At 45.2% G+C, this 27116-nt stretch overlaps 1 pseudogene; it reads left to right on the plus strand.

The window, feature by feature from the left end:
- Positions 1-442: 442 nt before the first annotated feature.
- The window catches only part of LOC129677353 (glyceraldehyde-3-phosphate dehydrogenase-like), a 60932-nt pseudogene continuing 34258 nt past the window's right edge, over positions 443-27116 (plus strand).

A 27116-nucleotide genomic window follows, 5' to 3' on the forward strand; every position in this document is an offset into this window, starting at 1 on the left:
TGATAGAAAGGTTTGAGGCTTTGAATCCCTTAAATAGAACACAGTAAGGAAATGCGATAATCTCTGATGTCCATAAGGTAGGTTCTGACACACTATGGAAAATACAATTGGACATACAGGAACTGTTTTCTCTGTGGGAGAAAATGCTAGTTTGGACAATATGATTTTAATTCTGAATAACCATAAATCTCATAATTAACCAGAAGCCTCCTGGGATTCTAGTCTAAGGAATACACCTTACACTGGCTTCAATCCTCAGCAGCGGAGGAAAGAGAATGTCGTGGACTGACTTTCCACATGTAGCTGAGGCTGGCGCTGCTAGCGTCCCTCTCCCTCCGGCCATCTGTGAACACTCCTCGCCTCTGTCACTTTCAGCCTCCTCACTTGCCCACTTTCAACAGTGATGATAACTTTTTAAAAAGTGACTGGGTTACTTGTAAAGATGGAACAGACTGAGTTCCAAGGGGATACAGACCGCAAACAGATGCTCATTATAGTCAACCGTACAACAATGATTATTGCCAAAGACAGAAATGAGGCCCAGAAATTCCAGGACTCCTGTAAGATACTGGCAGAGTGGAGACATGACTCCTGGGCCAGGGTCATCTCTTTTGTTTCCTCTTCAGGCCTATTTAACTGAAAGCTTTATGCGTCCACAGGGTTTTATTTGGCAAAGCATTTTTATAATTATTAAGAATTGAAAGAATTAAAAAATTCTTCTGCTGTACAGATATGACAGCAAAGATCAATTGGGGAATATCATCAGAAGTGAATGAGAGGTTAGAGAGATGGCTCAGTGGTTAAGAGCACTGGCTGCTCTTCCAGAAGACCCAGGAAGACCCAGGTTCAATTCCCAGCACTCACATAGCAGCTCAAAACTGTGTGTAACTCCAGTTCTAGAGGATGTGACACACTTACAGAGACATACAAGCAAAACACCGATTCATGTTAAATAAATGAATCATTAAAAACAAACAAACAAATGAGCAAAAACCAAGGGGAACTAAAGGACTCACTAAAATGCACTTAGCAGTAACTTGGCTGTTTCTGAAATCACCAACTAGAGCCTAAGTACTTCATCTGAGTCATGCTAGGCTGATTTTGCTCATTAGTTCTTGTCAACTTGACATAAACTAGACTTACCCAGGAAGAAGGAACATCAATTGAAGAATTGCCTCCATCAGGATGTACAGTAGGAAAGTCTCTAGGGCATTTTCTTGATTAATAGTTGCTAGGCTAGAGCTCAGCCTACTACGGGAGGTGCAGCCCCTGGGCAGGTGGGCTAGGGTATATAAAAGAAGCAAGCCAGGGGGAGAAAAGCATCATGCCTCCATGGGCTCTGCTTCAGTTCTTGCCTCCGAGTTCTTGGCTTGGCTTCCCTCAATAATAGATTATAACCTATAAGATAATAATAATAATAATAATAATAATAATAATAATAATAATAATAATAAAATTCCTCTCCCTGCAAGTTGTTTTTGGTCAGTTTTATCATAGCAATAGAAAGCAAACTAGGACAGAAATTGGTACCAGGAGCGGGGTATTGCTGTGTTAAATGTCAACGTTTCCCTCTCCTAATATACATTTATTCAGGACCTTGACTGATGAATAGCCTAGGTCACCACAGTGGAGGGAAGGGAGGGATCTGGAGTGTCTTCAAACTTCAGTTGAGATTTCTGACAAGAACTGCTGCCCATGGAGACCAGAAGAGAGCACTGGGTTCCTTGGAGCTGGAGTTACTACTGGTTGTGTCCTGTCTGTCAGAGGTACTTAGGAGCCAAACTTGGGTCCTCTGCAAGAAGAGTGCCCTTAACCACTAAGCAATCTCTCTAACACCTAGAAATGCTTTTAAAGGTAGTTGTAGGGAAGTCAATTTTTTTATTTGTTTTTTGTTATTGTTGTTGGTTTGGGTTTCTTTGTTTGGGGGGTTTTTGAGAAAAGATTTCTTTTCAAGAAGGTCTTGGCTGTTCTGAACTCTTGGTAGACCAGGATGGCCTCGAACTCACAGAGAGCCACCTGTCTCTACCTCCCTGAGTGCTGGGATTATAGGCATGTGCCACCACCGCCCAACTAGAAGGGTTGTTTTGTTTTGTTTTTTAATTTGGGGGTTTACATATTAATAAAAGCAATGGAAGAATATTTGAATATTGAATCCATTTTTTTAAAAGATGAGTTTTGCTATGAAGCTCAGCCCAGCCTTGAACTCACAGTCTTCCTTCCTCGCCTTGTGAGTGCTCTGATTGCAAGCACATCCCACCACACCTGCTTAGCCTGACTGGACTCCGTCGCTTGTTTTTGAGATGCGATCTAGCTATGTATGGCAAGGTAATTTGGATTCACTGTGTAGCCCAGGCTGTCCTCAAGCTCACCATCCTCCCGCCTCTGCTTCTGAAGTCTGGGATCACAAGGATGCACCACCATGGCTAGCTATCATGGGTTTTTACTGTTCCATTCAGCAATACGCACTGCAATAGCTATTAATGGAATGACATAATGAGATTCATTTTAAAATAACGCATAAGGTAGAAGTAGTGAGTGGAGCTACAAATGAGCAACAACTGGCTGTGAGTCAGCGATCAAAGCTCGGCGATCAGTGCGCAGAGCTTGGTTCCTTAGGCTAGCGTCTCCATTTGCAGATGTGCTGGAGGTTTCCACAGTAAGAAGTGTGACGCACACGCGCAGATTCCACAATATGCCCTCGGCTGCCTTATCCCCATCCTCCTCAGGCTTACTCTCCCTGCCGAGGCAAAGCAAGGGGCCTTAGACCATTGTCGGTAGCCGTGTGGCCAACCTGAAGGACCACCGAGCCCTGGGAAATGCTCACCCAAGGATTCCCTGCACTTGCCAAGAATCTGAAGCTGGCAGCTCTTGCCCAACCTGGAAGCACCAACAAAGGGACCGGAGCCTCCCCAGGGCAAGATTGCTCATGTAGCTCCCATGGCCCAGGTCCAACTCTGCGAAGCTCCTCTCCCCTGCTTACCCTGTGACCCCAGCAGGATTCCCAGGTTCCTTTGCGCCGTGTGTAGAAAGACTTAGGATGTCTGCACAGTGTTCAGAAGTGTGAGTGTGACCTGGGATGTGACCTAGTGGCTCAGCGGGGCTGTTCTGAAGGGCTCTAAGTCTTCAAAGCAGAGCTCCTCTGAGCCTGACACCCTGGATCAAGCCACCGTGTGCCCGTTCCTCATAGAAACGCTTGCTCGGGCAGTCCCTGGGCTTGTCTGGCAGAGAGGGCGTCCTCCTTCTGAGAGCCCTGCTACCCTTCACATGGATACAAACACTTTTTCTTGGTGCCATTTCCCCACTCCGACCCCCGCCTTACTGGATTGCCTGTGAATTGCTATCCAAGCTAGTTTACTGAGGCCTTTGGAATTTCTTGTTAGGAGGTGTGGATACTGAAAATTGAGTCTGAGTGATATCAGTGGCAGAACTTCTATCTGAAATCCCTCCTGCAGATATTCCCAGGATCCTGTATTTCCACCCTCCTGAGGACTGTCGCTTGGTGTCTTAGTTTGGCCTCTTTCGCTATGACAGAATACTTGGAACAAAGCAATTCATGAGCGAAAGCATATTCTCATCGCTCTACAGGCTGGGAAATGCAACATGGCAGGCTGCCAGCATTTTATGAGCTCTTCCTGCTGTACCACCGGAAGCCGAGGGCAAACTCTTCCTGTTAGGAAAGCCAGTGAGCTGGCTGTGAGAGCCCTAACCTCACCATCTCATCTAACCTAACAGTCTCACAAAGGCCCCACCTAGGTGTTAACTATGTAACCCTGGATTTTTAAGAGACACTTGCAAATCATAGCACCCGGTGCAAACAAGTATATATACTGAAGTTCCTTCCTTGGCTGTGTTCCTTTATTTTTTTTTTTAAGTTTATTTTAAATATAGCTGTTTTCCCCAAGGAGGGCAGAAGAGAGTGTTGGATCTGCTGGTACTGCTGTCAGAAGACAATTACAAATGGAGTCTTTTATTTGACTTAAAGGGGTAATGTTGGTATAATGTTCTTGTGGAATGTATACAATTTACCCTTGTTCATTCACATGCTGATTTCTTCACCCAACTATCTGGTTTCAATCTGGACATTGCACTGTGATGTTTATTCTAAGCATCACCTGTCTCAGGTTTGTGTAAACATGCCACTATTTGTTCTCTGTATTGTCAATAAAACAACCAGCAATGCTGTGCAATGGAGAGAATAGGGTGGCACATCCTGGTCAGAAGGGGAGGAGAAAGAAGCAAGTGGGAGGAGTTAGAGAGAAGAGATCCGTAAGACAGGACTTAGAACCATGAGGAGAGATGACCTGGATCTAAGATATGACTAAAAGAAGTATAATGTGTAAAATCTGAATGGGAGGAAACTATGTAGGCTTGGAGGTTTAGAATAGAGTAACTATTGCCCAGCATTGTGCTTTAGGTTAATCAAATAAATCCTAGTCTCTGTGTGGTGATTTGGGTGTACAATTGGTTTAGGAATCATCACTGTTTAACTAAAAGATAAATCAATAATAAATATTAATAATCACAACAGACATAGGAACATCACTGTGAGTTTGAGGCCAGCCTGGTCTACAAACCAAGTCCAGGACTGCCAAGGCTACATAGAGAAAAAAAAATGTATATGTATTATGTATATGTGTGTGTGTGTGTGTGTGTGTGTGTGTGTGTGTGTTTAGTTCCTAATTGTATTAGGTCTATTGCTGTGAAGAGACACCATGACCAAGGCAGCTCTTATGAAAGAAAGCATTTCATTGGGGTTGCTTAAAGTTTCAGAGATTTAGTTCATTATCATGGCAGGGAGCATGGTGGCGTGGTACTGGATCAGTAACTAAGAGCTACATCTTGATTCATAAAGAAAAAGAGAGAGGAGAGAGAGAGCCCTCAAAGCCCACCCCCAGTGACATACTTCCTTCAACAAGGCCACACCTTCTAATCCTTTTAATCCTTTCAAATAGTGACCCTTCATGGTGACTGAACATTCAAATACATGAGCCTATGGAAGCCATTCTTATTCAAACCACCACACTATGTCACTCAGTATGTGAACTTTCCTGCCTTAGCCTCCAGAGTGCTGCGTTGACAGATGCCTTCATGCCCAGCCCCTGAGTGGGAGCTAAACCTCACAACGTTTTCACAGAATGGAAAATGGCTAAAAGGGGTGTTATTTTACTTCAGCGTTAGAGTTCAAAATCTCTGTGTCACCTCCCTTCCTCCTTCCTTTTCTTCCTTGCTCCATCCCCCAATCTTCCTTCTCCATGGGGAGAAGACACTGACATTCAGAAGAATTGCTATAGATAGGCTCATCTCCAGCCCACAGCCAGGGAGGCAAGAAGGCTGCCAGCCAGTAGCCAGGGGGCATCAAGGAGCTGGGTGGGAACCTCCCTGAAAACACCTTCAGGAGGAACGGGGCTTTCGTGTCAGGTTCTGATTATAGTTTGCGCAGATTGTCAAACTCAAATCAATGTGAAAAACAAGAATGGACCTTTCAGAGCCTAGTGCGTAAAATTCCACCCAAAACAGTGAGCAGCGACAAGGGGAACTCACTTTTCCTCTGCATTTGAAACAAAGCTCTCTCAGAACAAGGTCCTAAGCGCAACCCAAAAGCCTGGCGTTCACCATTCTGTCTCCAGCAACATCAGAGGGGGGAGGGGCATGGTTAAGCTTTTCTGTCTTGGTATTTAATGAGGTGGTATTTTAATGAGGACTGTTTTAATGAGCTGTTTTCACTTTTAAATGAACTGGGGCTGATGCCAGTCATTCCAGCACTTGGGAGAGGCTAAGGCAGGAGGATTGCCATGATTGGAGGCCTGCTTGTGCTACATAGTGACTCTTAGGCTTGAGCTATACTATGAGACCTTATTTAAAAAGTTGGAATAAATAAAACCAAGATGTTCTGGCAAGGCTACATTATGAGAAAGTAAGGATTGAGGTAAATAACTATAGAATGATTTCAAATTTTATGTTTCTCTTTGTTCATTAAGGAAAGAAGCACAAGATCACAGCATAACAGAAAATATCAATATTGTGCCATTTAGTTAAGCCCTTGGCCCACAGCTCTGGCTAAAGGGCTTTTACTATTATCCTTATTTAATTTTGGTGTGAAATAATTATGTATTTGCTTACAGCTGTAAGAGGCTAAAACAGAGGAGTCCTGGCTACTTTCACCTAACGCCCCTTCCTGACGCTAATGATACTAACATCTTGCACAATTGTAGTGTGTTAGTAAAACCAGAAAATCAATACCAGGCCCATCTGTGGAGCCTTCTCATCATAAAGCTTAATTCACTCTTTTTTTTTTTTTTTTTGAGATAGAGTTTCTTTACATAGTCCTGGCTATCCTAAAACTCTTTACGTAGACCAGGCTGGCCTCAAACTTAGAGCTCCACCTGCCTCTGCCTCCCAAGTGCTGGCATTAAAGGTGTGAGCCACTATGTGGGCGCACATTTGTGTACAGACGTGTTCATGTATGTGTAGGACCAAGGTTGAAACAGGCCATCGTCCTTGCTTGTTCCGCACCTGTTCCTTGAAGTTGGGCCTCTCTTTGAAACCAGAGTTCACTGATATGACTAGTCTAGGCAGCCAGCTTGCTTTGGGGAACACCCCGCCCCCACCGTCTCCACCGGCTCAGTACTGCACTCACCAAGCGTTTATGTGGGTGCTAGGGACCTGAACCCTGGCCCTCACACTTGCTGACCAAGCGCTTTCACCTGCTGGGCCATCTCCCCAGTTCCTACTTTATTCTTCTCTGTGTGTGCTTAGTTCTTCGTGATTTGTCACACATGTTCATGTAGCCACTACCACAGTCAACATATTAACCTGTCTCATCGCCATAATGACTACCCACGATGTTCTTCTCTTTTAACTCCTGTAATCTGAGTTCCATTCTCTACCTCTGGGATTTTATTATTTCCATAATTTTATAACTCCAGAGCTCAGGAATCTGAGGCAGGGGATCATGAGCCCTGGCTACGCAGTGAGAGCCAGTCTCAAAACAAACAGGAGGGGGTCACAAGCATGGACCAAGCAGGTGATGTGGCCTTTGGAGGTTAGCTGTTTTCTCCCCTGGCAGAGTTCTCTCCAGTTCTGGCTTAGCCCTCATCCTGACCTGACTGAGCTGTGTGGTCTGGCCCTGCCTGCTTCCCACGTCTCACTGTCTCCACAGAACTTCACCTGCAGTCAAGAGGAGGCATTCCACAGGGTACTGTCTATTTCCTGTGGCACTTCAGAGTGGGGCTGGGACAAAGAATTCCAGAAGCTCACCCTTTCCAGTCAATAAAGTACAAGAAGACACTGCAGTCATCTCTGCATTTGCACAGGGACTGGTTCCAGGACCTGGCCACTGATGATGCAATTCACAGATGTTCTAGTCCCTTATACAGATAACACAGGATTTGCAACTATGTGCATACTCCCACAACTCTGAAACATTTTTTAGGTAGCATATATAAATGATATTTAAATAATCGCTACAGTGTGTGTTTCAGGGCATAACAGCAAGGGGAAAAAAAAGTCTGTTCGTGTTCAGTACATTTCCCAGCTGTTTTCTTAATAGTTTCAATCCATGGAGTCTTGAATCCTGACGTACGGCCCTTAGATACAGAAGGCCAATAGCCTTTTAGAAACATCAATTGGACAGTTTTGATATCTAGGCTTTGTCATAATTTTTTCTTTTGCTAAATATAATATTACATATGTAACAGAATCATTGTTGTCAATAACGGTTCATTTCTACTGTGTGCGTGTGTGTACGTGTATGTGTATGTGAGAGAGAGGTTTGTGTGCACGTGTGTATACAGGTATGTGAAAGCTGCAGGTCAGCAGCAGCTGTGTCCACTGCTCTGTGTTTTGAGACAGGGTCTCTTCACTGAGCCCAGAACTCACTGTTTTGGCCTAGACTAGTTGCTTAGCAAGCTCTCCTGGCTCTGTTTCCGCAGTGCTGTAATACACCACAGTGCCCAGGTTTTCTGTGGGTGCTGGGGATTTGAACTCAGGTCCTCATGCTTGCATGACAAGCACTTTACCAACTGAGCCATCTCCCCAGCCTCTCTTTTTTTCTTTCTTTTTTTTTCCTGCTTTTTTTTTCTCCTTCATCTGTCAAGATGTAAACTGCGATAGTGTTCACCTGTCTTTTTGAGGTCACCTGACTTAGCAGTTGGCAGATCCTCTAAGGCTATCATGTCTATTAAAGCATTTTTGAAAGTTCACAGGGCTGTCCGCTCAAAGTCAAGCTGACAGCGAAGCCCCTTCACCGTTCTGAAATAGTACCATTTTCCTACATCTCTTCATCATTTCCCCTGACTGTTTTTATCTTCAAAATGTTTGCCATCCCTCGACACACTACACGCTTGTCAATTGACTGCTCCCTTCCTCCTTTGGAGCACAGTCTTCTGAGAGAAGGCAGGAGTCTGGTCCCTGCTATGTTTCTGTTGCCTAAGGGGGTCTCTGGTGTGTGGTGTTGGTAGAACAAATGGATGAAACAAAGGAGAATGGGTGAGGGAGAGGGGAAGGGCACTCTACACTTGGAGATGTGCAAGGAGGCGACACCTCAAACAGGAAGCGAGGGTATGTCGGAGATCTTCCCTTGAGCCATATATAGGAGGTGCGGCGGTATTCCACAGCTGTAAGTGCCCTTTGCCCCACCTTCGCCCAGAGGAGAAGGGGTGGAAGTTTACTCCTGTGATGGGCTAGGGTGTTTTGTTTATCCAAAGATGGCTGAGACGATGTCTTTGCTCTGCCTTGTGTGGGCTGGAGACACGGGTCAGTGTTCTAAGCCAGCGTTCTACCCCTTACTGTTACCTCTTTCTCACTCACCTATTGGGTTCAGTCATGAGGCAATCCCCCTCCGACAGTCATGTTCTGCTTTTTAGCTGTGCCTGTAATTTCTGTTCTCAATTCCATGGTATGTTTCAGTTCTTGATTCTCAGGCCTAATGTAAGACCTTTCATCTAGTTCTTAGGACTGACAGTTTGGTAATGCAATGGAGGAGTTTGGCTTCCAGACGCCTACACTTTGCTTTCTCATCATGAATGCCATGGGAACGTTTTTTTCAGTAAGACACCTGACCACACACAGTAGCTTCCTCCTGCACCAGCTACCGAATTGTATAATAAATACAATTCATCAAGTTAAATATAATTCATTAAATGTAAGCCAACTTCAACCATGAATATATGAGAAGCATATGGATTAACACATTAGTACTCAGCATTCTTTCACTGTAAACAAAAAATTCATCTAAAGTTTCTTTTGAATAGATAAATCCTATAGGCAAAGTACCAGAACCTTGTGGAGGAAGATTTCACAATATTATCTGTCCAGGTTTTTATCACAAACAAACTTGAGGTATTACTATACTATTAAATGTGAAGGGGAAACCCTGGAGCAGTAAATGTCATGTACGTCAGCACCGCCTTCAGAGCCTCCTTCGGTTCATAAGCATGGCCCCCTCCAAAGACTCAGTCTGGAGGGACCTCCTGCGAGGTCGGCCTATGTGTGCCCTTGGCCACAATTAAACTCCAGCTCTGTCATATGCTTTGTTCATGAAGAAACTGAAGCTCAGGACAAAAAAAAAAAAAAAGCACATTGTCTGAACTCTCAACCTAGAGAAGTGGTTGAAGTGGTTTTAGCAAATACGCTGCACCCAGCTCTGGGTCTGAACCCAGAGGAAGGTTTCTTTAGATGAATTTGCTTATGACACATCACTGAGCCCAACGCTCGGCGCTCTTCCCCAGATTATTCTGCAACTGAAAACCGTGAAGAGATTCCCAGTTCCTGCTGGAATCACCCCTTCAGTGTTCAGGTAGGTAGTTCTCAAAGGTCATGTTTACGCTTCAGCAGAATACAGTTCTTACAAAGAAGGCGTCTTCCCACCCTTTCCATGAGGAGGGGCAGGTCTATGACGTGGGTGGAGGCACCAGTGGTTAGAAGAAGGTTGAGAGAGCAGAAAACCCCAACCCTGTCATAAATAGCTCAGACTAACAGGACCAGATTTGAAGGGCCCTTGACACACAGTTAGAGCATGCTGGCCTTAGTTCCCTCCGAGCACGGGCAGGAAAGATGCCTTGTGATGTAGCGTACACCTCTGTCATTGAGGTCACCTTCCAGATAATTCAAACAGAGACCGTTCTCCAGCCTGAGCAGGGGCACACACCTAGGCATTGCTGCTCAGGGCCTAAACAAGAGAAATTCAAAGCATTCTGGGTAACATAACCAGACTCCATCTCAGAAACAAGAGCAGAGAGAACACACAATCCTGCTTCCCAGCAGTTACTTGTATTTTCCCAATATTTTCTCAAGAGACCAGGGCAAGCTCACATGCAAACTTCGACCTCCTGAAGACCTGTTAGTTTGCTCACTTGGACCCCATCCCATCAGCTCTGGGAAATCTGACGTGGTTATCCATTCACAAAGTGCTGAAGGCATTCACGCACTGCTCTAGACCCAGTGAGCACGGACAATCTCGCCATTGTCTTACAGGGCTCGTTTTCCAGTGGAAGCGCAAAGCCACAAGCCCTGGTGGTGGCAGGGTAGAAAAGGAAGGGGTCTTGGAAGGCTCGGAGGGGCTCAGTTTAGATTGTGTTGGAAGGTGGTGATGCAGAAAAGCCTGAGAGCAGGTGGACTCTGATCCACCTCCATAAACAGCAGGGAGTGTCCTTCAGAGGGCGAGGAAAGGTGCTCCGGGCAGAGAGGCGTGGCCAGAGAAGAGGATGGAGGGGTTGGAAGCACTCGGGCGGGCACACAGTCCGAAGACCCCAAAGAGGGTGAGGCACTCTGTCTAGAATTGCTGAGGCTGTGGGCAAGCAGTGCTAAGTCAGTGAATGTTCCTGTGTGTGTGTGCATGTACACACGCATCTGTGTGCACGTGACTGTGTGTGTGCACGTGTATGTGCATGTGTTCGTGTCTGTGCGAGCACGTGTGTTCATGTACGAGTGCACGTGTCTGTGTGTGTAGTACACACAGTAGCAATAATAAAACTTTTAAAAAGTTGCGTTTTGCAGACTGATAGACTCAGGTCTATGAAGTCTGGGAGCTTTCAGGTAGAGTCCGTTTCCAGCCTAAGCAAGTCCACTATCCAGATTTCTCCCTTCCCTTGGACAGTGCCGACTTTTGCCGGTTCTTGTCCCTGTCCTCGGCTGGAAGCTGAAGATGACCGGGCCACCAGAGAAGCTAAGACAAAGCTTCTCCGAAACCTGTTTAGTTCTTTTTCTTAAGAATAACCCACTATTTTGTCTTTGCATCGGACAGGCCTCAGTTTCACTTCGACACAACTCTGGTTGAACTTATTTTTCCTTATCTTAGTCATAATTCATTTTTATCTTCAAAATGTTTGCCATCCCTCGACACACTACACGCTTGTCAATTGACTGCTCCCTTCCTCCTTTGGAGCACAGTCTTCTGAGAGAAGGCAGGAGTCTGGTCCCTGCTATGTTTCTGTTGCCTAAGGAGGTCTCTGGTGTGTGGTGTTGGTAGAACAAATGGATGAAACAGAGGAGAATGGGTGAGGGAGAGGGGAAGGGCACTCTACACTTGGAGATGTGCAAGGAGGCGACACCTCAAACAGGAAGCGAGGGTATGTCGGAGATCTTCCCTTGAGCCATATATAGGAGGTGCGGCGGTATTCCACAGCTGTAAGTGCCCTTTGCCCCACCTTCGCCCAGAGGAGAAGGGGTGGAAGTTTACTCCTGTGATGGGCGTAAACTGTAAACTGTGTTAGCCCAGTCTGGGCATTCGTCCTTTGATTCCGTAAACTCTCTGCTGTGTTCTTTTAGTGCGTTGTCTTTCTCCATTCTCTCCATCCTCTCCTTTGAAGACGTATAACCAGCTCCTGTCATTCAGTCACATCACACTGCTTTAATTTTCGTAAATTCTGTTCTCTCTCTCTGTCTCTCTGACTCTCTGTCTGTGTCTCTCTGTCTCTCTGTCTGTGTGTGTGTTTCTCTCTCTCTTTTTCTCTGTTTTGGTATGATTCCTTCAGATCCATCCTGTAAACCACGAATTCCCTTGATAGTCATTGGGCTTACCTTGTGTTTCACTCTGTAGCCCTGGCTGGCCTGGAACTCATTATGTAGATCAGGCTGGCCTCAATCTCCCAGATACACCTGCTTCTGCCCACCAAGTGCTGGGATTAGCATACCCAGCTTGAACTTCTAAAATTTTAAAGAATATATATATATATATATATTTCATTTCCCAAAGTTCTCGTCATTTTCTGTCCAGGTTCTCTTCCTACCCGGGTTCTGTCACTGCTTTTCTCTGAGAACATTCCAGCTCTTGTGGGCTGTTTCACCATAACCAGTTCTTGGACTATACCCCTCCATCTGCCGTGTCTCCTTGCCACGCCTTCGGACATGCGCAGTAGCCTCTATACTGTAGGAATATAGCGCAGCGTAACAGCCACAGTCCACACTGAATGGAGGGCTTAGAAAACACCGTCCTCCATGACAACCAGACCTCACACTTTGGGATTTAACTCGTATTATTTCAAAGTCCTGGTTGAAGAAGGCTAGCTTTTCCACCATAGGCTAGAGTGAGGGAAAGGAAGGAGACAGCACTTGTCTAAAACGCTTGTCAGCATGGTTCTGTGCCTGGCGGCGGTGGCGCAGGCCTTTAATCCCAGCATTTAGGAGGCAGAGGCTGGCAGATCTCTGAGTTCGAGGCCAGCCTGGTCTACAAAGTGAGTTCCAGGACAGCCAGGTCTACACTGAGAAACAAACAAACAAAACAACAACAACAAGATTTTATAGAAAGGGATTTCATAAGATCTTCTAGACCAAGGTCAGATGTTAAGGTTTTTCTCAACCTTCAGCCGTCTCTGTGCTTTGTGTCTCTGTTGATGGTCTTCAAGAACTCCATATTTTCACCCTCTGATGCTCTTTCCAGATGATGGAACAGCGTTTCTTTCCTCCCTGCGTATCCCAGAGCGTAAGGAAAGAACTCTGTATGGCTTACCATCTGAGAGGATGTGGATGCAGCCATCCCCTCGAACCACCCAGACTTACAGCACATTACCCCGATGAGTTACGAGGCTCAGGGATCTTAACCGTTGACTGTCTCTAACACAAACAACCGCCCGGCTGCTGAGGATGAACGTGTGACTGTTGCCGCACAATCCCCATGACCTCAGAGGGGTTGTTCTCATGTTCTACCGCACCCAGAGCTAATCCTACAATGGCTCTCCCCTGATCCTTGAGTCTAGGAAGTAGTCACAGAAGGAAATGGAAGGTGTGGAGGGCTCTTCTGAGTAAGGCCATAGTCATTCTAAAGTTGCATACACACAACAATGGGGAACAGAGCCAAATGCCACATCACGTGGACCTGACGAACACTGGAGAAGGAAACAGAGAGACTAAGAGTATATCAAGACACAGATCTAGCCTGGCCACGAGGGCTAAGCATAGGCTGGACCATGCTGGCATGCATGGGTGGGCAAGAAGTTATTAGGGAGCAGGAGTTGCTGGGGGGGGGGCTAGGAGGAGAAGGAAGATAAAGGGGAGATAAACTGATAAACTGATGCTTCAGGGGAAGGTGGTGGCAGGCAGATTAGAAGCAGGAAGAGGTAAGGGTACAGATGGCCGCCCCTCACCAGGGGCTTGGCACACAAAGGCTGTATAACTCTGCTCCCCCAATCACCTCATTTACTCCTCACATATCCTAGGAAGTAAAGGGTGATGCTGCCCTCGCTTGCCACATGAGGATTCTGAGGCTAAGGTTGTGTAGATAATCGCCCTAAGCTATAAAGATGGCAAGAGATAAAGTATGGGTATGTGTGAGCCCTGGCAGGCTGGTCCCAGGCCTTTGGTTCTTAGTCACCACAACACACCATATTTCTTTTTTTTTTTAAATAATTTTTTTATTAATTACAATTTATTCACTTTGTATCCCAACTGTAGCCCCCACTCCCTCAGCCCCTCCCAATTCCACCCTCCCTCCCTCTTCTCCACCCATGCCCCTCCCCCAGTCCACTGATAGGGGCGGTCCTCCTCCCCTTCCATCTGACCCTAGCCTATCAGGTCTCATCAGGGCTGGCTGCATTGTCTTTCTCTGTGGCTTGGTAAGGCTGCTCCTCTGTCAAGCAGAGGTGATCACAGAGCCAACCACTGAGTTCATATCAGAGAAAGCCGCTGTTCCCCTTACTAGGGACCCACTTAGACACTAAGTTATCTTGATTATTCTAGATTATCTCCATGCATGTTCCTTGGTTGGAGTATCAGTCTTAGAAAAGACCCCTGTGCCCATATTTTTTGGTTCTGTTGCTCTCCTTGTGGAGCTCCTGTTCCCTCCAGGTCTTTCTATTTCCTCCTTCTTTCATAAGATTCCCTGCACCCTGCCCAAAGTTTGACTATGAGTTTCAGCATCTGCTTTAATATCCAACACACCACACTTCTGAGGTCCGTGGTGACTCACCTTCGTGCCACTGAAAACTGGAACATGTGTCACCTTGTTGGTTGCTTTCTCATTGGCTCTTGCCTTCTGGAGTAAGGTGTTTTTCACTCCACAGATGCCTGCGATGCCTCTAACCCCTGGCCTCGTGCTGTGGCTGAGGAAATCTAGATGACTCAGACCATTCGGTGCCCTCAAGGAGGTGTCAGTCCTGGACGGAGGTCACAAGATGGAGAGCCACATAAATATGTAATTATAATACAGCAGGCAATAGTGAGGCATCGGGCACTTCTATGGAGCTCTGGCCAGTTCTAGAGGAGGAAGTTGGGGAAAGCTTTCAAAAGAATATTTTGATTATTTTGTGTGTGTGATGTACATACTTGTTAGTATTTTGTGTGTTCGTGCATGTGTGGAGGTCAGAGGTCAAGGTTGAGTGTCTTTTCAGATTCCTATCTTATTTTTTGAGATGGGATTGTTTCCTGAATCTGAGTCTCATCAGTTGGGACAGTCTGACAGTCTACTGAGCTTCAGAGATACCCCTGTCTGCATCTCTTTACCTCCCCTCTCCTCTCCTCCCTCCCCTCCCCTACTCTACACTACCCTTCCAGTACTGGGGTTACCCTCGTGCCACCTCATTCTGGCTTTTGCATGGGTGCTGGGTAGCCAACCAAGGTTCTCATGCCTGCCTGACAGCAGGCTCATTCCAAACAAGCCATCTACCCAGTCCCAAAAGGGACTATTACAATAGCTTTGATAGATAAGTAATTAATGAGATAAATGAGAAAGTGGAAAGAGCGCTTGATAGATTGGATGAAAATGTTCCCAGATGTGGGTATAGTGAGTCCACAGCAGGTCAGGGAATGAGCACAGTTAAGAGAAAATGCCAGGGTCAAAGCTCAGCTGTCTCCTGCAGGCTATGGATCTCTCACGTGCTGAATTCTGTCTCCAATGAGTGGATATGGTGCATCTTATGACCCCTTCCGGAGACCCACAACACATTTAAACACGCTAAGGGTTCTGAGGAACAACACAGCAAACCAACCTGAACACACCCTTTAAAACACAGTTTCCAATTTATTTGCCTACAGAACTCTTAAACAAAATAAAGAAACGCCTCTGGAGTAGGATGCTTTTTGTCTCAGGAATTTGCATTTTTCACAGTGCTGATTTCTCTGTTGAGATTCTCTCCTCGTTGAGTCGCCAATGACCACATTGCACTTTAACTCTTCTAGCGGACTTCTGACACCTGCCTTCAAATTTGTTGCTGATTCTAAAACCCGGTCCATGTTCATGTGCTTGTTAGTGGAACCTGCTGTCCGGTTTCCTGGCCGGTCTTGCCTTTTGTTGTTGCTCACTGGATATTGTTACCCTGTACTTTAGAGAATGAATGTTTGTTAGCTTTTCCTGGGAGGAATTATTGAGATACCGTGATAATGAGTAAGTGGCCAATCATTATGACTTTAGGTAGACTTACTTTTCCATTCATTAGTCCCAATGTGGAAAGCTCAAGTTGTTTCCGAAAAACCTTTTAACAAAGCAGATCGTAGCCCCAAGACCCTTTGTCCCTGATGGACCCTGGCTTTGGGTTTCCTGGAGACAGGCTTGGAGAGGGTGGGAGACAGCGAGGGCAGGAAGTGTGTGCTGCAGGTGGGTGATATTGATTAGGTGAAGCGGCGCGGCTGTTGCTGGTGTCTGATATGGGCTGACCTCTGCCATCTAGCGCTGCTCGGCTTCAGCTGTGGCTGCTGGACGGCGGCCTTCTCAGCACTGCTGTGACTCTGTCCATCAAGCGATCAGAGGTCTGACCTCACAGACAGACAGACAGACGACAGACAGACCATCCCTCAACAACAGATACCTGTCATGCAAAATCCGCATGGACTTCTCCCCCGCTGAGTCCACCTCACAGACCGCAGGCCCTGAGGCTACACAACATTATTCCTTTTGCCCCATACTCAACTGGACATCACGTTCTGTGTTGACCCCACTTCTCTGCAGCTGGGAGACTTTTCCCAGACAGAGGTTTGGGCAACGGTGATCCTCACCCTATGGGTTCCTAGTCTCAGTCTTGTGCCGTGTGTCAGTTAGTGCTTGCAAAGATTTCATCTCGTATCTTCCCCAGTTTCATGCTAGCCACAGAGGAAAAATCTTGTGAAATAACTTCCACCACCACCACCATCGTCATCATCATTATCAGCAGAAATAAAAGTTCAATAGAATACTTTCAAAAGGCATGTGACACTATCAACATGCAAGATATACTTTGAGAAATATCCATGCAAGGTTTTGGGGGGGTGTTTTGTTTTTGCTTGTTTGTTTGTTTGTTTCTGTAGCCCAGGTTGGTCTCAAACTGGAGATTCTGGGCTGGAGCTATAACTCAGTGGTGGAGCACATGCTTACGTGTAGGCTTCACTCCCCAGCCTGTAAAACAAGAAGAACAAACCGGAAACCTCCTGATCCTCCTGCCTCAGCTTCCTGTGTACTGGGATTGCAGCCACACACAGCTCCGCTTGTACCTCTCGTAGGTCTCTTAAGCTTAGCAGTTCTTATAATTATTCTGCCGAAGTTGTTTCAAACCTCTCCTTTCCCCGGCCTTCCCGTTTCAGCAGGTGGCAATGTAGCGTGCATTCTAGCTTCCTCAGCCTGAGTCTCCCTGCTGATGCTATGCTGGGCAAATTGTTCTCATACACCACACACAATCTATTTTCCCATCTGGCTGCCAAATATATGCAGAATCTGGTCACTTCCTTCCATCTCTATATATACCCAGGACCCCCAAAACACCCTTCTCTTTTCTTTTTTTAAATTAGGAATACATGAGGGGCTGGAGAGATGGATCAGTGGATAAGAGCACTGATTGCTTTTCCAGAGGACCTGGGTTCATTTCCCAGTGCCCACATGACAGCTCACAACTGTCTGTAATTCCAAGATCTGACACCCTCACACAGACATACCTGCAGGCAAAACACCAATGCATGTAAAATAAAAATAAATAATGATAAAATAGGAATACATATGATTATTTTATTGTTTATTCAATGCATATAAATTTGAAAAGAATATTTTGTTTTTTGAGACAGATTTCAGAACAGAGATAGAACAACCATGGCTGTTCTGGAACTTACTCTGTAGACCAGGCTGGCCTTCAAGTTATAGAGATCAGCCTGACTCTGCCTCCCTGAGTGCTAGGACTAAAGGTGTGTGCCACCAGAACAAATTTGAAATTTTTGACAGCACTGGGAATTGAATTCAGGGCCTTGTGAATGTTAAAATAGGCACTCAACCACTAAACAAAGACATTTTGAAGTACAGAAGCAAAATAAGTATGCATATACATAGTCATAACCGTGTTTATAAACCTCACACATAATACACTATAAAATGTATATGAGTGATAATAAACACTAATATGTTATATATAACTACACAATATATAAAATACAATATATGTGTAATGTAACAGTCATGTCATTCATTTGCTTAAAGCTTTCCCAAGGAGCCCCATCTTTTTAAAAAATAAGGGCAATGTTAAAATAACCCCAGAGGCTTGTCTGGGCCTCCCAGCGTCTTCTCTCCTGCAGCACCCCAAACTGGCCTCTCAACTTTCTTCATGATGCCTTCAGTCTATTTTTCACCCGGAAACTAAGGTGACCCGGAAAAGCGTAACTTAGCTCATGCCATGCTTCTCCTAGACCCCTTCTGCTGATTTTCCCTTTATTCCTTGAATGGTTGACTTGAGGCCTGTACAACTCTTTTCTCCTTCTATGCATGTCTGTCAAGGTCCTTCAACCCCGAGGGTGCTTCACAGAGCTGTGACACCCTGTCCTTCCTGATTTGCTCATCTTCCAGCACCCGCAGGACCCAGTTCTCACTCCCTGCAGAGCTTACTAAGTCACTCAGTCCCTTACACTGTTCTTTTTGTCCACAGCATCAGTCACTGCCTGGTGACTGCTGACTAGTACTGGTACATTGTAATCTTGCCATCTTCCTCCAACTCAAAGTAAACTCTATTAAAACAGAAAAAAATTAAATTGCTGAGGGTCGAACTCAGGGCTTTGAGAATGATGAGTAAGCAGCTACCACTGAGTTCTATTTTTAGCCGAGAGTAGAGAATTCTGTGTTGTTTTTTTTTTTTTTAATTATTATTTTGCTTGTGTGTGTGTAGTACAGGTCAGGTCTCTCTCTCTCTCTCTCTCTCTCTCTCTCTGTATATAGGTATAGGTGTAAGGTGATAGCGGGGCATCTTACAGGAGTTAGTCGTCTCTCCATCATGTTGGGCCTGAGGATCGAACTTGTGTTGTCAGGCTTGGTGGCAAGCACCTTTTCATGCTGAGCCACATTACTGGGCCCCACAATTCTGTTTTCACTGCTACAGCCCAGGGGCCTAGGATAGTGCTTCAAATTTAGTAGGCTCTAAATTAAACTAAACAAACAGAATAAGTAATAGAAAAATGTGCTTAATTTTAGTTTTTAAGGTAATTCTGAGTAAGAAATAGTTTAAGAGAGCACCCCAAAATTGACAGCACATTAGAGAAAAAAATATCCGAATATTTTATTAAATCTTATAAACAAAGATTATCAATAAAAAAAAAAAAACCACTTGTGGGTTACTTTCTGTAAGGACTGGGGATCAGTGACCTCGTCTACTTCAGGCAAACTTTCTAGGTGAAGTGTCCTGGCTCCGTCATCTTTCAACAGGACAACTTCAAATAAAGTCCAAGTAGAAGCCAGGCATGGAGGTGCATGCCTGTAATCCCAGCATTTGGGGAGTTAGAGGTTAGCAGATCTCTCTGAGTTCGAGGCCAGCCTGGTCTACAAATTGAGGCCAGGACAGCCAAGGTTACACAGAGAAACACTTTCAAAAAAAATAACAAAGCAAAACAAAACAAAAAGTCCAAGGGGCCCACAAAGGTGGCTTATCAATTAAGAGGGTCAGCTTCTCTTCCAGAGGACCTGAGTACTCATACTGGGAGGCTCACAACTTCCTGTAGTCATATTTCCCAAGAATCTGGGCCTTCTTTTGGCCTCTGTGGATATCTGCACTCACATGTACACACACACACACAGACACAAATAAGACAAAGTAAAATCTTTTTATAAAAGAAAAAAAAAGAAAATGTGCCAATGCTATTACAGAGTGCCATTAAATATTCTAGAAAAAAAATTTCCAGTTTTATATAATACAACAGTATCCCCTTTTTGTACAAATACAGTGGAGCTGAAAATAGTCTTCCTGATGTGAAAGTTTTTGATACACACGTTTGCTGGGGAGAATGGAAACTGTGTGTGGAGAGGAGCCTGTCGTGTTTGTGTTCACAGAGCATGACCTCAGAACCATGGGTCCTCACAGCAGAGGGGTGTGAGTCTGGGTGGGGGTCGGTAAAGGCGTGTGCAGTCCTGTGTGTGACCCTTAATTAAACCTCAGTGAGAACGGGACTCTGAACGTGTATGGGAAACGCTAAGGCTTAGTGTAAGGAAGTGGGTAGACAGGATTTCCAAAGCAGAACATTGGTTGAGGACAGTAGCAAGTTAATTTGTCCTTCCATCCATTCACTCGTCTGATACTTTTGTCCATCCATTCACCTGGCTCTCTGTTTAGGTCAAATGTTCTTTTGCAGGTGTCAGTGAGAATGGACAAGGAGCCTAAGGGATGAACTCTGTTGGGGGTGGAAACAGGACAATGGCAGCTGAGGTTGTAGGTGGTCTGAGAGAGGACAGATTTCTCTAGCACAGGGGAGACTGGCAGTTAACCAAGTCAGGGGAGGTGAACCAGAGCCACAGCCTGACTCTTAATCTTCTTCCACTTCTTTCGAGAAAGATGCTCTTGGGATAGAGATGATAGATTCATAAGACACAAGAAGGGATCTGAGGGGAGGCTCACGTGTCCTTCCTCAAAATGAATTTAGATTTCTTTGAACGCTTTATCAAGTCTGGGGTGGTGGGTAGGTTGTATTTACTCTGAGATTTTCAGGGCACAGAACTGGGATCAGTGGAAAAATAAGAGGAAGGGCATTTCCATCACACATCTTACTCTAAGGGTTTTGTTTTACCTCATTAAATAAGCACTGTCGAGTTTCTCTCTCCCTCCGTTCTTTTTTCCCTCCCTCTCTTTTTCCCTCCCTCCACTTCATTCTTTCCCTCTCTCTCTCCTCTTTTCTTCCACGATGAAAAAGGGTTTCAGACTCTCTAGGCTGGCCTGGAACTAACAATGCTCTCAGCCTGCGAAGCGCCATCCCCAGCTTCTGTCTCTTTACTTAACATTATGTCTTCCCCACACTGCGCTAGATCTTCATATAAAATAATCAGCGTCCTTGTTTCTAGTCGAGATGGAACACCTGCACCCCTCCCACATCCCCCTCCCACATCCATGACGCTCTGGTTACAATTATGAAGGCTCGGGGAGACTCCGGAGGAATGAGCCCACCGGAAGTCTGCCCCCTGCAGTCTTTCTCGCCCAGGCCAGCAGGACACTGAGCAATCCTCCTGCCTCCACTGTTTCCCAGTTCCCTGGCTTTGATGGGGTCAGTGGAGCTCAGTAGTCCTCTGAGGATCCACCTGTTCTTGCTTTATGACAGGTAGTCGGGGTCGTCAGTGACTCGAGTCTTCTTGGTTATCAGGGATTGAGGTTTGTGCTGTCTGTAAACAACAGGAAGCCTACATTGGGACTACTAGGCTTGCTGAACTTTCACTCTTCTAACAGGCATTCACAGGCGGTGTGAGTCACTGTTCTGGTGTCAGCAGGGACAGAGGGAGGTGAGTTCCCACCCCTACTTCTACCTGCACCTAAAATGAATGAGTATAATGCCAAAAAAAAAAAAAAAAAAAAAAAAGGAGGGGTGGATAGGATTTGCAGTCAAAAGGTAATAATCCAGACTGTTCAGTATACAACCGGAAATCACTCATCTTAAGTCAAATCACAATGAACAGATTCCAATGCTGAGATGAATCAGAGGTTGGAATTACCTAGCAAGGGCTTTAAGTCAGCCGTCATAAAAATGCTTCAAGGGGCAGGGCAGGGCTGGAGACAGCCCAGCTGACAAAGCAGAGCGCACCCTGCTCTTGCACAGGACAAGAGCCTGGCCTCCAGCACCCATGTAACGTAGGTCACAGCTTGTTCACGGAGCTAAGGTTAGGTGCCTCACAGCTGCCCGTACCTCCAGCGCCTGGCCTTCTGACACCCTCTTCTGGTCTCTGAGGCCATTCCACTCAAATGCACAAACCCCCACACACATGCACGTAGTTAAAAATAAAAATAAAACTTAAATAAGAGGTTAGGCCTGTTGGCGTACACCTTAAATCCCACACAGCCCTTGGAAGGCAGAGACAAGTGATTTTCTACATGTTGGAGGTTAGCCTAGTCTATGAAGGGAATTCTAGGCTAGACAGTGTTACAGAGTAAGACCTGGTGTAAGAAAAAAAAAAAAAAGCCTCCAGAGGCTCTGAGGGATGGCTCAGTGGATAAGAGTGCTCTATGCTCTTGCAGAGGACCCAGGGTTCATTCTTAGCACCTGTATTGGATGGCTTGCAACTACGTGTAACTCTAGTTCCAGGGGACCAACACCCTCTTCTGAACTCGAAGGGCACTTGTATTCACACACACATACCTCCACATAGAAGTAAAAGAAAATATTTAAAAAAAAAAATGTTTCCAGAAGCCATAAAGATTGATCAGAACACAGACAAAAAAATCAATAATCTCAGAAAAGCAGATGATATTTAAAAATAACAAAGGATAGATGAAATTATTGAGTAGAAAGCACACCATCCAAAACAAAACAAACGAGCGCCATTAAGCAGACTCAAACGGTATTAGGAATCATGTAATAGAAGAGCAAATCAATGAAGCTGAAGATAGAATAATGGTGATGACCGAATGTGAGCACACAGAAGAAGTAAACTGTAGAAAGAGAACCGAGGCTTGGGGGTTACAGTGAGAAGAAAATGAACATTTCTGTCATTGGACTAGAATTAGCAGAGGAGGATAATGAACCTAGAAAAATAACAGAAGTAGTAACGATGGAACATGTCTTAGTGTTCTATTGACTAATGAAGAGACACCGTGGCTATTTCATTGAGGCGGGCTTACAGTTCAGAGGTTTAGTCCATGACCATCAAAGCGGGGAGCATGGTGGCACTTGGGCACACATGGTGCTGGAGAGGTAGCTGAGGGTTCTACGTCCAGATCCACAGGCAGCAGGAAGACAGTGACTCAGTGCCTGGCTTGGGCTTTTGAAATTTCGAAGTGCACCCCCAGTGATACACTTTTCCAAGAAGCCCACACTTAATAATCCTACCCAAATAGTGCCACTCCCTGATGAATAAGAATTCAAATACATGAGTCTATGGTAGCCATTCTTACTCAAAACACCACAGAACTTTTCCCCATTTTGACAAAACAATCATAAAACAGGATTCAAAAATAGGTGATGAGGACAGATGGGGAGCCAAAAAAAATCATACATAGGACATGAAAGGAGAAATTGGGATGAGAGGTAAAAAAAGGAAGGGGAGAGGGAGGGGAACCCACTAAAACACAGTTTGTTTGGAAATGCCATAATTATAGTTAATACCTTGTATGCTGACTTAAAAATAAAAATACTTAGCCAGGCCTGGTGGTACACACCTTTAATTCCAGCACTTGGGGAGGCAAAGGCAGTTGGATCTCTGTGAGTTCAAGGCCAGCTTGGTATATAAAGTAAGTCAAGACAGCCAAGGCTACACAGGGAAACCCTGCCTCAAAAAATAAATAAACTTATTAAAATATAATTACATATTTTCCCTCCATCCCCTTTTCTTCTTTCAAATCTCCTCATCATACCCCTTCCTCCTTAAACTTCTGGATTGGTCTTCTTTAATTTTTATTGATATGTATGTATGTGCACAGGTATGTTCGCATGTATAAATACATAAATACAGCCTGCGTAGTCTGTTCAGTGCTGCTTGCATGTACATGATTTCAGGGCCAACCATGTGGTATCGGATAACCAATCAGGAACGTCTTCCTAGGGGAAGACTATACCTCTAGCTCTTAGAATCCCCTGGTTGCCCATAGATCTTTGTTTAGTGGGACTCCATGCCATTCCCCCTTCCACATTAGCATGTCCACTGGTGCTATCCTTGTTCAGAGCTTGTTTAGGCAGCCACGTGGGAGCCAAAACATGTTGGAACAAAGAACTGGTGCCCATTAGTTCTCCACTTGGCAAAATTATCTGTCAACAAGGAAAGGGAAATAAGAATGTTCTTATATAAAGAAAAACCAAGAGAATGTTATTGTTGAACACTAGTTACAAAGACAAAGAATTGTTGAAAAAATGAAATGGAATAGAAAGAATGATTAAAATTGGTGAAAATAAAATTGAAAAGAGTGATGACCGTCTCATTCTTTGTGAGTACATTAAGTAATTTTAGACTGTGGCAAAAATACAAATATCATTTGCCATCGTGGTCAGTACTCAGGTGGAAGCCTTGTAATATGTATTTGAAAAGTGAGTGGTGGCGCACGCCTTTAATCCCAGCACCTGGGAGGCAGAGGCAGGCAGATCTCTGTGAGTTTTAGGACAGCCTGGTCTACAAATCAAGTTCTGGGACACCCAGGGCAGTTATACAGAGAAAACCTGTCTTGAAAAAAAAAAACAAAAAAACCCCAAAACAACAACAACAAGAAAAGTGGGTGTATGGCATCACTCAAGGCGATACAACAGTGCTAAGAACGGATCGGGATGAATCCTGTGTGGGTGCTGTGGTGGTTCGAGTAAGAATGCCCTTACCCTCAGGCTCAGAGGAGCTGTTTGGGAAGGACTGGGAGGTGTGGCCTTATTGGAGGAGGTGTGTCCTTGGGGCTGGGTGTTGAAGTTTCAGAGCCCCCCCCCCCACCTTTCCTGGTAAGCTTTCACTCTGCCTTGTGCTTGTGGTCAGATGTGAGCTCTTACCAACTGCTCCAGTGCCATGCCTGCCTGCTGCTATGTTCCCTGCCATGACGGTCACAGACTCTAGCTCTCTGGAACTGTGTTCCCTGCCATGACGGTCACAGACTCTAGCTCTCTGGAACTGTGTTCCCCCAATAAACTCTTTCTTTATAAGTTGCCTTTGTCATGGTGTCCCATCACAGCAACAGAAAAGCAACTAAGACAGGTGTGTGGACTTACTTGTGTGTGTATCTGTGTATAGACAAATGTAGAGAGGCACACAAGCATATATTACTAACAACTGATTGAAGGACTTAAAGGGAAGTCTACAAAGATACAGTGGCTTTTTCCTGTATGTGAGCAAGTGTGGGTATGCACTGTGCATGGAGGCCCGAGGAAACCATCTCTCTACTTTATTTCTTTAGGACAGGGTCTCTCACAAGAGAGCTGTCTGTGCTGGTGGCCAGCAAGGCTTGGAGATCCTGTCCATCCTTCCCATAGCATTGGGAGTACAGCAGCATGTTTGGTCATACTTGACTTCTTATGTGGTTGCTGGGGATTTGTACATAGGTCCTCATGCTTGCACAGCAAGCCCCTCTTGCTGAGCCACCTCCCTAGCTGTTTCTGATACAGGATCTCTGAACAGCCCCACCATCCAGCAAAATCTAAGTTCTGTTTAGAAAAACTCTCCCCAACAGCAAAACAATGCTGCTGTTTCTCCTCCTTTTCCCTGTCCTTCTCCTCTTTTCCTCCTCCTCCTTCACTTTCTCTTCCTCCTCTTTTTGTTCTTTGACTTTGAGACAGAGTCTTATTTAACCCAGATTGACCTTGAATTTATGGTAATCCTTGTCTTTTCAAATTCTGCCACCACACCCAGTTTACAAACTCTTTTTAAATGTCTACGAGACAGTGAGACAGTCACGTCCATATCCATCATATCCTGAGAAAAAGAAATACAAACCTCAAGACATTTTAAAGATTTAAAATCACACAAAATAAGTTCCTGAAGTATTGAGATAGCAATGAAAAACAGAAAGCCAACAGGAAACTCTAAACACTGGGATTAAAAAAAAGACTGAAATGATCTATGAATTAAAGAATAAGTCTCAGGGCAACAGTACAGGAAATGGAATGAAATGAAATGTAGCATATCTGTTTCTTTGGGCTGCCAGAAAGTGGTGCTGGGAGAAGAAACGGCACTTCCAAATCAATGAAAGTTATGCCATGTCAGCAAAAAATGGCCAAGTCCAGTAGGCAGAGCTCTCTCCAAAGCCTGAGAAAGTGGCAGGCATTTCAGAATCAACATTTTTTTAAAAAGAACTCTGGAAATTGGACACTGGCCAGCTCTCCCAGGATCCCTCAGTACTTGTGGTTCCTCCCAGCACGGCTCACTGCACTCTCCTACCCTAAACCTTTCCCTCCCCTAGGACTAGGCTTCCGTGTCCATTCCCCCAACCTGATGCCCATTTTGGCCGCACCAGTCTCTTGGTCTTGGTTCTTGGTGGCCTCTTGGTTAGCGGCTCCTCTCTGGCTCTCCCTCTGGCTCTCTCCTCTCATGGTCCAGATTTATTCTGCCAGCCATTTTCAGCCTAAACTCTTCCCTCTGCCTGCTTTCTCCCTTATATCTACAATGAAAATCTCCATACTTTAGGAGTAGTCATGTCCCTTTATTTCATTTCTTTCAGAAACTAACCCATCCATCCACCCACCCTCCCACCAGCCAGCCAACCACATATTCGGCTCACCTACCTCAGCTGGACTTCCATTAATTCTGGCGACTCGGTAACCAATTAACCAATGAAATTGTCATGGTACCACACTTCTGTTTTCTGCAAATGGCGTCAGATCACTTTGTTGGGGACAGTGCTCAGAACCACCCACGTTCACTAGCTCTCTAGCCAACTTGGAATTGTTTTGTTGTCTTCCTGTGTTCTTTTTAGGACTGTTTAAATATGCTTCACCACATTTAACTGTCCTGAGAACTTTTCCGTCAGCATCAGTTCCCGGGGCTGTGGATGGGAACAATTGTCATCTATTCCCTCAACGTGCTTGAGGCCGAGAGTCCAAAATCAAGGTGTGGGTGCATCTCCCTGGACTTCTTAGCTGTGGTGAAGAGTGGAATGTGTTTCTTGATTTGTAAGTCTGTCAGTGCAGGCCTCCATCTTCAGGCGGCCCCTCTCTTCCTTCTTTGTGTATTTACTATCCCTGTGCGCACATTTCCTCTTTTTATAAGGACACCAGTTATAAGGCCCAGCCAATGTGCCTACTGTAAATTGACAGTATCTGAGAGAGCATGCTCAGCGAAGGTCACCTGGGGCTGGGCTTGGGGGAGTTGCATAAATAACTGGAAGGGCACTGCGGTTCTGCCTTCTTCACTTGCCTCCACGTTCTTCAATTGTTTGATTGGATGCCATCCTGAAAATTAAGTCCCAAACCAGGACAAAGGGCTGAAGTGCCTATTTAACATATCAATGCAGACCTGGCAGCCACGGTCTCCCAATGTCCCTCAGCACCTCTTTTCTGTTAGAGTCCTCTGGCTTGCAGACCTGGCCCCTACCCTGAACTCTCCAGCCCAGGGCCCCTCCCCCCGAACTCCCCTTTCCTATATAATCCAGACATTTTGATTATCGACCTCCTTTTGTACTTTTGGCCTCCTGGCTGCTGTATTTGGTTCCCCTCTCTCCCTTCTTCTCCCCCTCCCTCCACCTAGCTCAAAGTCACGACCAGTCTGGGCTCTCCCAGATGTCTGACTCTGGCTACAATAAACTTTCTCCTCTTTTTATTAGCATTATTATTATTATTATTATTATTATTATTATTATTATTATTATTAT

This window comes from Psammomys obesus, unplaced genomic scaffold (assembly GCF_907164565.1).
Source record: "Psammomys obesus unplaced genomic scaffold, mPsaObe1.curated_primary_1811, whole genome shotgun sequence".
In the NCBI taxonomy this organism is placed as follows: Eukaryota; Metazoa; Chordata; class Mammalia; order Rodentia; family Muridae; genus Psammomys; species Psammomys obesus.